Source organism: Ambystoma mexicanum, chromosome 11 (genome assembly GCF_040938575.1).
Source record: "Ambystoma mexicanum isolate Mex_15411 chromosome 11, UKY_AmexF1_1, whole genome shotgun sequence".
NCBI classification, from domain to species: Eukaryota; Metazoa; Chordata; class Amphibia; order Caudata; family Ambystomatidae; genus Ambystoma; species Ambystoma mexicanum.
Genome location: NC_090934.1, coordinates 988,830,680 through 988,844,034, shown reverse-complemented (window position 1 = coordinate 988,844,034; position 13,355 = coordinate 988,830,680). Strand labels below are relative to the sequence as shown.

The 13,355-nt window shown below is 49.2% G+C and overlaps 1 long non-coding RNA gene across 1 annotated transcript in view; it reads left to right on the top strand.

The window, feature by feature from the left end:
• LOC138503997 (uncharacterized) overlaps window positions 1-13,355 on the top strand; it is an 82,622-nt gene that overhangs the window by 773 nt on the left and 68,494 nt on the right. The window lies entirely within an intron of this gene.

Below are 13,355 nucleotides of genomic sequence, written 5' to 3'. Positions count from 1 at the left end.
TCTGATCAAGAACTGATGTTTAGGCATATTTATGATGCATTAGTTACTGCTTCAATATATTTCTAAAAGTTAATTTCAAAACGTGGAATTCTCTGCCAGTCCTTGCACTCTCTGCTATTCTGCAACCAGCAGCGTGACGCTCACCGTGTCCAGTTCCTGGTCTTCAGCATCTTCCCGTAATCCTGCAAGAACAAGAACAAGATTATTCTGTTTTACCTGAGAAAACACCATCCAGCACTCAGCATCTCAACTGGGCTGCAATCTGTGGAAACCGAGAGAAGAAGAAACATCAGTCACCTGTGAGTACTAGCTTAAGGACTTCCGGCGAACCGCTACCACAGCTTTTGTTCAAACATTGCGACCTGCAAGAACGAGAAAGGGAAAAACAATATTAGAACGTGCGCTTCCAAAACATTGAATTCCATCAGTCTTACCTGAATTCCATTGCGCTGTGCCACACTTCCATCCGGAGCACCACGGCAACATCTGCAAAGGAAAAGAGACATATTCAGGTTCGCTTTCATTATTAAACAACCGCACAGTGCTGTACTTACCTTAACAGATTCTGTGGGCCTGTTTTTCATCGCGCTCTCATCCACTCGCAGCACCACAGCGGCTTGTGAGGAGAAGAAGAAGAAGAAAACACAGGTTAGCTTTAAGAGACAATAAAGGCACTGCGCAACACGCTTTCTCTTACCTAGAAACGTACCTCTCCATCCAGCACGCCAGCATCAAGACCTTCGCACCTGAACAGAAGGAGATAAAGACATTAGCGAATTCCCACCATAAACAGAACAAAGACTTACAATTAACAAACCTACCCGCCTACCAGCAGATCCGGGGTCACAGCAGGCCTGGGCCCAAGGAAGGCGTACTGCACCAGTGAAGCAACTCGGGCAGCTCGCCAACAAATGTCAAGTGCCCCTGCACAAGAAACACAGGACGGAAAGCTCACCCTACAAATAACTAAGGTGAGAAAAGAACCTAGTGGGAAGGGAATCGGTGAGAGGGAGGTGAGAGATTCACCCATTAGAGACAGTTATCACAAATCCTTCCTTCTGTAATTGCATATTCATTATTCAGCACTGGGCAACTACGCATCCAGGGTTCCAGATCTCAGAGCCTTCCAGACGCCCCCGGGGATATCAGGTGAGCATAACAATATCTGACTTGGTCACTTCAGTAGAGGTTGCAAGTGTGAGTAAAGGACTGACATCAAGGACAAGAACTGGCAAGTCCTTCAACTCAGCGGAAACTTCACTCAGAAGGTCACACTTGGCTTGTGGTGAAATGGCAGCTTGAGTTGTTTGACCAACTGGAGGAGTGAATTCTTCACTAGTTTTGCAAAAGTCTGGGTTATTTTGGCTGGTAAGGGTATGAGATGTGTTAAGCTGTAGCTGGTATGCATATGCCAAATTCATGTCTTCCATCTGCTTTGTATAGGTCTGTATCAGTTTCTGTGTTACCATTCCAGGCCTTACCATGTCAATATTCAGCGACAGAATGTCGGGTATTTTACATAGTGCCACATGGTCTGGTATATTGTGGCCCCTTGCTAGATTCCTGTTATGCAAGTAGACAAACTCATCATAGAGGTCTTCAGTTTGTCTTCTAAGGCACACAAGCTGTTTCTCTAACTGGTATGTTCCTGTGACATCTTCCAGACCTAAAATATCAGACTCTGGTGTCGCAGAAGAGGAAGGCGTTGAAATGTGAAGACTAACCTTTGTGTTACTGTGGTTAGTAGTTTTTGGGGAAGCATTAAGAAATCCCTAAGACCTGTATTGGCCTTTTGTACACAGGACCAGCAGCACTAATCTCAGAACACTCAGTGTCATGTCCTATTGAATCAGTGTTTTTAGCAACCTGGAGTGACTGTGCAGCTAGCCATGCTGATCTAGAGCAAACTACTTTGGCAAAAGGGATCCCATTAATGTATTGCTGTGGTATGCCTTCTGAGGTAAGAGAAGCGCCTGGAGAATGAGATTCAAGTAGATTCAAATGGGGAGTATTGTGCTCTGGGAGAGGCTCAGTGGAATTCAGGCTCTGAGAGGTAAGTACAGAATTGGCATAAGGTTCTGACTGGATGTGTGCATTGGCAGCACTAAAGCTATTACGGGAATTTCACATGGGCTGTGCTAGTAATGTCTGTAAAAAGTGGTTTTCACCTTGCAATTCCTCTGTAGATAGTAGCTCAGGGTCATAATCACATATGTCATTGCAATCTAACATTGTTGGATCACTGAGCCAGTGTGTGTAATAAGCATGACGCAAAAAGTAATTTTCTTGAATATATGTCTCCCTAAAATTAGCAGTTCTCTTAGCAAAGGCGCGTGAACCTACAGTCCTAGGCATGGTTTTTATTTGGAGGGATTCAGATAACTTAGACTTAAATGTGCCTACCCTTACTGGGAAAGCAGAATAATGTTGCTCTTGCATTCTGTCAGGAAGGGCCTGAAGGTAGAGGCGTGCCCACTAAGCTAAAAGGAGAAAGGCACACAATAAGCTGGATTACAAGGAGTCCTGCAGACAAGAAAGGGTAGGCTGTGAACAGAAATGGGCAGGGAATACAAAGAGAACAAACACACTGGGTTCCCTCTTGGGGTGTACGCAGAATGGGGTAAGAGTGTTCCACGGACCTTTGGAAACTCCAGCCTTCTGCGCAGATTACTATTACAGGGGCCCACTCTGTCTGCTCATGGCTGGGAGCAACAGCTGTGGGTGTCTGTATCTGAACCCTAGGGCATGAACAAGGTAACAGTACTCACAAGACTGAAGCCTGTACAGGTCCAGCAGGAACCGAACAATGACTGCTTCCTCAAACAGGAACCAGTACACCGTAACAATGACACAAAGTACAACACTGAAACGTGACTAGGGAAGGGGCAGAGATTGCCGGCTGGAAATCCAGCAGCCAATCTATGTACATAGGAATTACATAAAACACAAGTGAAGACAAGAACAGAAATATCCAGGGAAAAGGAAGTCAGAGAGAGCAAGGTTCAGGACAGAGAACCGGAAGAAAGGAAGGGAAGAAAATTAGTATCTAAATGCAGGGAATGGCGAACGGAAAACAGTACACGGGATTCAAGAACGGTAACTCAGGGCAGGAAAGACAAGAGAAAGCTAACAGAGAGAAATTAAGGAAACAGTACAACTGCAGTGGATAACCAAAGGGGAGGACTGAAGACTCAAGGAAGTCAAGGACAGGCATCATGAACAGAGGGCTGTAGACAAGGAAGAGAGCAAGGGAGCAGTAGACAGGGAACAGAGGGCTTCAAACAAAAGAGGGAGCAAGGGGGCTGTACCCCGGGAACAGAGGGCTGCAAACAGGGAAGAGAGGAAGGGGGCTATAACCAGGGACAGAGGGCTGCAAACAAGGAAGCAGGGCTGCAGAATGGGAAGCACAGAGATGCAGGCAAAAGCCAGGGGAGAGAAGGCTGAGAAGCCGGGCTGCAAGGCAGGAAGCACAGAGCTCTGGAACAAGAGCAGGAACTGGAAACCACAGGAGACAGCACATTTCCCAAGGAATAAAGCAACAAAGAGCTTCTAGAAATCTCAATGCAAGAGACCTGGGCTCCTGCAGGCAGCTGCTTAAATACTCACCTGCTCTGTGCTGAAGTATGAAGTAGGCTAATTAGCAGCACCTGGACCAGCGCACCTGTAATTGGCCTCCACCCTCTCTAGTCCTGGGAAAGCAAAAGCTGCACTGTTCTCTAAGGCTTCTGGGGATTGTAGTACTAGAACCGCTGCATAGGAATAGCCAGGAAATGGGAACTGCCACAAGGTGCATTATGGGGCACGTAGTTTGTAAAAGTAAATAAGAAAGTTCCAAAGCCTTGCAAATGGAAAGTAAAGACAATAATATGAATAAGTGTTGTCCAGTGAGTATTACGGAAACAAACGAGTCCCAAATAGTCCACAATGGGTACCAATTGGTAAACCAGTGGCACAGTCGTGACATGATATGCTAGAAAGATGGGGATTCAGCCTTTTGTAGCTGATTTTAGAGCATAGGGAACGAAAAACCCTATGACGCTTTGCAGTCTTTTTCACGGCCTTAGATGTGGATTGCTTGTTTTATTTTTAACTTTAAAGTCACTTCAACTCTATTTTTTCATAAGATTATTTGCCATTGATTCATATGAAGAAACCCCCATGCTCGCCCGCTTGACGCCCCTCCCTTTCTTTAGCAATTGCATGTTTCCATGCTTGCAAGTGTTTAATCTCCCAAATTAAAGCAGCTGCTAGCTATCCTTGAAGCTAGGGAAGCTGGCTCCCATGGAAAACCTCAGTATTAAGCCACTGCAATGTTGAACTAGACAGACGCCAGACACAGGCCATCTGCCTTGTCTTTCATGAAGATGACCGAACGTGCACTCTGTGGTTTAGCTTCAAGTGAACTGATCGGTCACATTCCTCAAACATGCAAGGCAAGCAAAAGGAAGTGCACTCTATATTTCGCAAACAACCCTATGTCTAGAAAGGTTTAATTTTCTGGGAAGTGAAACTGACGATGGATGATAAACGTTGCACAAAGTACAGTAGGAACTATTAGATGAAATGGGCAGATACCACGTGCCTGGTGAGACCTGTGTATGGGCGCGATATAAATAAAATATCATACCATACCTATACAGTAGCAAAGTTTGCCTATGTTTCTTAGTATTTCCTGAAAGAGGAAGGCAGGCTTTAAGGTTTGTTCATAAACATAGCACTCGAAAAAGTGTGTTGTAACTGGCAGATAAGGAACACAACCTGACATACTGTAACTATACAGATGGTACCCAAATCCTTGGCAAGCTCAAAGAGGACAATCCCGACACACAAAAGTGACATAGCAATTCCCTCACACCAGTGGACGTCTGGATGTCACAAAACAGGCTAATACCCAAGCACAATAAAACTGAAATACTACTTTGCTGCACAAAGGTACACATCCTCAGTCATTCCATGGACAGAAGAAAAGAGTACCTGCCCTGAGACATCTACATTGGTGAAGAGCAGGCCACCAGGGGGGCGTACAGGCTATGGCTGCCTGATTGCTGAGCTCCCGCTGAAGCTGGGCCAGAAAGGGGTGTGAGCCCCCCCCGAGTACCCCGTAGCATGCACAAGCCTGCGGGACTGGGTCGTGACCCCCCCGGGGACCCCCTGACTGCTGGAGCAGTGCTCCAGGACCCCTGGAAGCCGGAGCTTGGTGGCCGTTGGGACTGGAGGGAGGAGGCGGAAGTCTCGGCGGCTCGGGAGGTGTGGGTGGAGCTGTTGAAGCCCGGGGCGGCGGGCTCCCACGGGTGTGCTTGTCTCCCTTCACTGGGAGGAACATTTCCAAGACATGCTGGTGGAGCAGGAGTGGAGCCTCCCCCCGTCCGGGGGAGAGCGACTTCCGGCGGCCCGACCTGAGGTGGGAGGAGGCGCTCGGGCCGGGCAGGGGAGCGCAGACACGAGAGCAAGGAGGCGGCCGTGTGGAGTGTCGGGCCCGGTGCAAGCACGGCCCCGCAGGGGGCCCGAGGAGTGCGAGCCCCCGCTGAGGTGGTTATCAGCTTGGACAGGGAGGGGGGCCCGAAGGTAAGGAGGTACAACTGCTAAGCAGCTGGAGATTGAAGGTCTGCCGGGCCCTGCCCCGGTGGTCCCTCGCCCGGTGATCCCCCCGCAAGAGGACGTTTGAAAGGACTGGGGACGTGGGAGGGGTGTTGGGGGCTGGGGAGTGAAGGGGGCTCCAGGATGGTCACAAGGCCTGTGACTCTTGAAAGGCTTCAGTGGGTGTGTGGAGAGTGGGTGTGCTGACTCCACGGGGGTGATTGCCCCAGGGCCTGTGCCCGCAGTGAGCGCCCTCCCAAGAGTGCCGGAGGGGGGAGCCTTCTCCCCTGGCGAGGACCGGGAGGTCGATTTGGTGGTTTTCCCCCCGGTGGAAGAAGAAGGCATTGGATCCCTGCAGTGGTGTTGAAAGGGTGTGAGGCCCCCGCCCGTGGTTGGTGGGGCGCGTGCCCGACCAGGAGTGAATGTGTGGGGTCTCCCTCACGGAATACGAAGAGGATCTTGGACTGCGGCGGTAGTGTGGAAGGGGTGTGAGTGGTGAAGAGGTATCGCGGTGGGCTCTGGGGGGGGTGCCTCGTGGTCCCCTGGACAGGGGCAGATCCGGCAGTGGGGCACACAAAGTGGCCGGATGAGCTGGCGTAAAACCCTTCAGTCGTATCGTTATCGGGAGGGTAGCAGCTGCAGCAAAGGCATGGATCGAGACAGTGGAATGGCCCAGTTGGAGTGCACGTCACAGTCGGCCTCTGCAATGGAAAGGGGTTTTGCGGCAGTCCTGCAGGAAATCGGGGACATGAGATCAGACATTGCCCAAAAAATGGAAAAAATGGACCAGAGGGTGAGCAAAGTGGAGGACAGGCTGTTGCAATTGGAAACTAATCAAAACTCTTCTGTGACTCAGGAAGTGCAAATAGACCTGAGGCTGAAGGCCCTGGAGAAGAGGGATGAGGAAAGGGCCAGGCAACTGGATGATTTTGAAAACAGGGAAAGAAGGAATAACCTCAGAATTTTTGGGGTCCCGGAAATGGAGGGCAAAACGGAGAGAGAGTTGGGTCGAGTGGTGAGAGACATTATCAATCTCCTCTTCGCGTATGGGATGACAACGGAGCCGATGTTCGACCGGGTTCATAGGGCGGGGCGCAGATTGGGAGGCCTCCGATCCATACTGGTCCGGTTCCATTACTACACTGAGAAGGCTAAGGTGCTGGTGGAGGCTAGGAAGGCCCAGGAGATCACATATAACAACGCCCAAGTTTCAATTTTCCAGGATCTCTCAGCGTACACATTGGCTAAGCGAAGAATGTGCCGTCCCCTAACACAGTTGCTGAAGCAGAAGGGTGTGCGCTATAGATTGGGCTACCCCTTCTCCCTTTCATTCGAATATATGGGGCAGCGTATGACTTTGGTCACTGAGGAAGATATAAAGGGAGCATCCAGGACTATGTAACGGAGCCGACCCCCCGGAGGGGGCCCATGGGGTCGATCGTGGAGGGGGCGGGTGGTCCCAGGTCTCCTGGAAACAGGAGAAAGAAGACAAGTTCAAGAAAATTTAAAAAACTGAATACTCCCTCACCGACCAAGAACGACTACGGAGGAGGAGGAGGGGTGGACCGCCCCGACCAATAATGGAAAAGAGGAGAGGATCCGGGGGTCCATGCAAGATCGGGGTCCACCTGAACAGCAAGTATAAGGGGATCTCAGAGGGGGCGTCAAGTTTGGGCGGGGGGGCTCACAGTGGTGAACACGTCAATGATATCCCAGCAGAGGTGGGTATGCTGGTGGTCCGGCCAAGCGCCTGTGATGGTGGAACTATTTGGCTGGACGCCGGGGTGGGGGTAGGGGGGGTGGGAGAAAGTTGGGGCTGTTGAATTTGGGGTGGGGAATGGGGGGCAGGTGGGGGAAAGCTTAAGGCCCACCCAGGGAGGAGGGAGGGGGGGTGTTAGGGTGCACAGGGAAAAACATCAAGAGCTGTTAGAAAAAGGTTCAGTGAGGGTGCGGATCGAGAGAAAAGATAACTTAGACAATGGCTGAATGTCTTCCTGGGTGTGGGTTCCCTAAACGTGTGGGGCTTGAACACCCCTACCAAGAGGTCCTTGGTTTGCAGAGAATTTAGAAGGGCCAAACTTGACTTTCTTTTTTTACAGGAGTCGCACTGGGAACGGGGGAAAGCACCCAAAATGCAGGGGGGGGAATGTGGAGGTATTCTGCGCATCGCACAGGACCAAAAAGAGAGGGGTGGCTATTTTAATGGTGAAGGACATGGGCTTCGACAAGGAGGCCATAATGAGGGATCCGGAAGGCCGATATTTAATGGTTAGAGGGTCTCTACAGGGCTCTCCACTGACTCTTGTTGTGGTGTATAGTCCAAATGATGGCCAGGCAAAATTTTGCGAGGAAATAGGGGCCCGGCTAAAGTTATTTGTACAAGGCTCTGTGATGGTGTGGGGGGGGGTTTAACATGGTCCTGGACCCATCCACTGACAGGAAACGGCTGGGACCTCAGGTTACTAGGGCGGCGGACAAAGCCATGGCCCGAACCTTCCAGAAGGTTAATGCAGAACTGGGTCTGGTGGACACAATCCCGAGTTCCAGGACCAGAGACCCCTCTTTCACATACTATTCTTCAACCCATGAATCGTATTCTAGAATAGATTACATCCTGGTTGATGAGCTCTTGTCCTCCTACGTCTCAGGTCATAGGGTCGACCCTGTCCCCTGGTCTGACCATGATATGGTACGGGTTGCCATAGTGGGTGGATGGCGGGGTCCTCGTAAAGGGCGATGGAAATGTAATGACTCCCTGCTGAAGGATAACGTTCTGGCTCATGAGATCTTGGATGCCATAGTGGATTTTTTCGTACTGAACGATAATGGCGAGGTAGGTATGCACACACTATGGGACGCCTTCAAGGCGACCTTACGAGGTGTCCTTATAAAAATGGGAGCTCAGAAAAAAAGGAAAAGGGAGGCTTTGGAGAGGTCTTTGAGAGAGAAAATAGCCCATCTCCATCCAGGCGGTCCCTCAGAGGTACCTTTAGACCGGGAGCGGGCGGCCACCCCGGAGGATTACAGGCTACAGTTGAGGGATCTCCTCCTACATAAAACAGAAAGGAGCCTTCAGCTGGTTAAGCAAAAATATTATGAGAATGGGGACAGAGCGGACAGTATTTTAGCCTGGAAATTGAGAGAGCTCCAGAGAAGTAAAATGGTAAAGGCAGTAAAAAATGATAGGGGGACGATGGTCTATGACATCCCGAGTATAGGTGAGGCCTTGAGTCGATTTTATGAAAAACTATATTCGTCTGAATATAAAGGGGAAGACGCCCAGATTGAGGGGGTTCTGAATACCATTAATGTCCCGGCCCAGACAGAGGAGATGGCGGAGGGTTTGGAGGGGCCTGTAACGGAGGATGAGGTGGAGCAAGTGATTAGCGGGATGAGGGGGGACGTCACTGGGGGAGGATGGCTTCACTGTGTACTTTTACAAAACGTTCCGCTCCACCCTGGCTCCGTATTTAGCGATGGTGTTTAATGCAGTGATAGAGGGGGGAATCCTGCCAGAATGCATGATGGGGGCTATAATAGTGGTGCTGCCTAAGGAAGGGAAAGACCCAACGGAATACCCCTCTTACTGGCCCATATCGCTTCTTAATATAGATGTAAAGATCCTAGCCAAGGTGGTGGGGAAGCGGATGGAAGCGATAATGCCAACATTGGTCCACGGGGATCAAGTGGGCTTCATCAGGGGGAGACAAGGTTCGGACAATATCCGTAAAACGATAGATCTGATCCACTATGCCCAAGAGTCGGACCTGGAGGTGAGTTTGCTTTCTCTAGATTCAGAGAAAGCTTTCGATAGGGTGGAATGGAGATATCTGGAACTACTCCTCCAAAGAATGGGCTTTGGGGTAAACATTAGGAACTGGGTGGCCGCACTATATAGGGCCCCAAAGGCGAGGGTTCAAGTGAATGGAGTGCTATCTGACTCATTCTCCCTTTCGTGGGGGACGAGGCAAGGATGCCCGCTCTCCCCCTTGTTATACGTCTCTACGTTGGAACCCCTGGCCATAGCGGTGAGAGCCCATCTGGAAGTCCAAGGGATTAGAAGAGGTGAGGTGGAGTTCAAGCTATCTTTGTTTGCAGATGATATCCTGGTATATCTGGTGCAGCCTGACTCCTCGCTCCCTCCTCTCTTATCATTAATGACTACTTTTGGGAAATTTTCGGGGTTGAAAATTAACATGGCAAAGTCAGTGATACTTCCATGAGGGCTCAGGACCCGAGGTTGGATTGCCTGGACAGGTATAAGGGAGTGGTGGTACGGAAGGACTCTGTTCGCTACCTGGGCATTCTTATTATCAGGGACCTTTCAAAGTTAGCTTCAACCAACTATGGCCCCGCAATGGCAGGGATCACATCAGATTTGAGGAAATGGGGAGGGATGATCTTGTCCTGGTATGGCCGCATGACAGCGGTAAAGATGAATGTCTTGCCTAGGCTGCTGTACCTCTTCATAGCTCTCCCAATGATTGTCCCCGATCAAGCCTTTAGGGACCTCCAGAAAGCGGTGCAAGAGTTTATATGGCAGGGGAAAATCCTGAGGATCGGGTGGGCTACTTTGACTCTCCCCAGGGAGGAGGGGGGTTTTGGGTTACCAGATTTTCCTCTCTATTACCGTGCCGGCCAATTGCGAGTCCTGGTGGAATACATGAAAGAAGAGATGAGAACTTATTGGTCTTAACTGGAAGATATGGATGCCTACCCCTTAAGGTGCGCAATCTCTTGTGGTTCCCCTGCAGGCTCATCCCGAGTAGGTTAAGGGTCCATCCAACCCTGGGAGTACTCTGGGCGACCTGGAAAGAGGGTCCCTCGACTGCTCACCTAACTTCGTGGCCCTCTCCGATGACCTCACGCTGGGGGCACCCCTTCAAACTCGGGAGTAGGGGGTTTCGAAATGCCCAATCTTGGTCGGACATGGGATTGGAATGGGCTGGGCAAATGTTCAAAGAGGGTGAATTTCTCTCGTATGAAAAAATTAGGGAGGCTCTTGGGTAGGGATCAATTTCCATTTTCGAGTACCCCCGGTTGAAGGGCATTCTCTGTGATCAGTCATGGGGGCAAAATCTGAGTAGAAAGCTGACTCCTTTTGAAATATTACTGGACACGGCTACGACGAGAAAGGGGTCAGTGTCCAAGAGGTACAAAATCCTGCACACCAACAATCTAGTGTAAAGAAGGGGATTCCGCAAGTTTTGGAATGAGTTAATAGGGGAGACCCTTTCGGAGGACGATTGGGCAAGGATATTTAAAATAGCGTTTCATGGGAACTTATTTACATCAGACATGGAGCATAACTTTAAGACTTCGCAAGGGTGGCATAGGGACCCATTGAAACTGTCAAAGATGTTCCCATGGGTGTCTCCCAAATGTCCAAGGGGATGTGGCCAGGTGGGTTCAAGGGACCACATGTGGTGGCACTGTCCAGTAGTCCAGAATTTCTGGAAGGATGTGAGGGGTTGGATGGCGGAGGTGACGGAGAAACTACTAGCACAAAATCTGCTGACGATACTGCTAGGCCTCCCCACGGAGGAAGCCGAAATGTACAGGTACCCTAGAATGTGGGAAACAATGCATAGGGCGGGTAGAGTGACCCTGGCGCAGAAATTGAAGAGCCCTGTGACCCCCTCCAAGGACGATTGTTTGAATAAATTAAAGAACATGTTCCTCATGGATAAATTGAAGGCCATGGTTAACAATGACTTAAGTGCATTCCAAGTGAACTGGTATGGGGTGCAACAGATGTGGGGATGGGAGATTTAATGTCACCGTGGGGATGTTGTTGTGCCAGTGAGGTAGGTTGGGGAATGTGTGGTGCCTACTCTAGGAGGGGCGACCTACGGTCTGGGGCGCAGCAGACGCTACAAAGCCAACAGAGATGGCGACAAACAATTCAGCACCCAAGCACCGGGAAAAGATGTCTTATGGAAGCTCTTTTAGTTATTGGCTTGAATGGGCAATTTATTTGGGGGGAAGGTTGGGGTTGGGTGGGGGGGTTGAGGGGGTTGAGGGAGTTGGGTTCTTGATTTTCTAAGGGTCTATCATGGCCCATTTGTTGTATTCAGAAAATGCTAATAAAACCAAAGTTAAAAAAAAAAAAAATTGGCGAAGAGCCTGGGATGTTGATAGATGATTGCCTCATGCTGGGTACACACATATAAAATGTGTCGATAAAATGATTTTTCTAACTCTCATCAATCAGGCATTTAATGCTGTTCCTGAATTTCACTGACAAAAAGACTGGCCTTCATCTCCCCGGTACACTCAAGGCGCATTTACATAGGACTTCTAGAATATTTATTTAGTTGTCTTTAGGGAGTAAATAATGGTGAGACTACTACTGTGACTGGATCATAGAGAACACACAGCAACACCACTATGAATATTAGACTTACTATCAGTTTTAGGCAGGATCTGTTTTAAGTCATTATATATGGCCTAACACACCATCCAGGGCACGAGGCCGAACTTCATCCAGAACAAAACCCAGTGCTATAAAGCGAGCAGACTACTTGTCACGGCCGTCTTACTCCTGGCACATTTTCTGCTACTACCATGACTAAACCGTGGAACTCTCTACATATTAGAATCCAATCCCTCAAGATCCCCTGACCCCTGGAAAAGCATCGGAAACCTGGATATTTACAAGAATAGCCAAGGACTAGAAGCCCACACAACCCGGAGAGGAAATCGTGGCTCAGCCCTCTGAAAAGGCAATACTAACACAAATAAATCAAGCAATTGGGCAGCTGGGCGAAGTAAACCTACCTATCTAACAAGGGTCAGAGGGCTACAAGTGTACATTGAATGTAATAGGATGCAAGATGTTCCCTGCTCATTGTGTTACTTAGTATGAGACTGTGCCAAGGTCTGCAAGTATCCATGGGTTGGGAGAGTTTTCCGCAAGCATCATTGGTGTGGGGTTATTGAAAGATAACCTAGTGGGCTTGCAAGGGCGTTTCACCCTTTGGTCTAACCAAACTCTCTGAGTAGTGTGGGCTGAGCAGTAAGGCTTAGACCTATTAGGTTAAGGGCTTGGTGGCAGGCACAGCAGATTTCATATAAAGTTGACAAGTATTTTAATGTCCACACAGATTTCTAAAAATACTACTTATTGAGAAAAACACACGTGCATTAAATGGCAACAGTAACATTCAGTAGGCAAAAGCAGAAGCTACATATGTATATACGCAATTAGTAACCCACAGAAGGGCTTCTCCCCGCTTTTGTATACACACAGTGATATTCGGTAATGCAAAGCACAGGCAGTTGTAATCAAACTAAAGTGGGAGGGAAAGAACCATAAAATGGTAAAACAGTCAAAATCATATATACCTTTTAACAACGTGGTAAGACCTAAGCACTTTATAAGTCCTTCCCTAACTAGCCAGTACAGAATCCAGAGTCCCAGTGGGATCACAGTTCAAGGTAAGTACGTGGAAAGGAAGGAAAGGTGGTAACATGTCCCTAAAAGGAATATTTGGCCAAAGCCAACCGGTACGTTCTTTAGATAATGGCCCACCAAAGTTAGTTTACAGGGTTCCTCCAGAAGGGAAGTTGCAACTCCTAATTCCTACACAATGAGGGGCCCCTTGAAGAATCCTAGACCAGAACTCCACCTCCCATGGTCTGATAAGGGTAGTTGTGGGAATGGGACTTTACACCTGTTGGATCTCTCCGGGAACAAGGAGGCTTCAAGAGTCTTATGCCGCTCAAATGGACATCGACTCCACAGGCATGAACACTGTAGATTTCTTCGAATACCA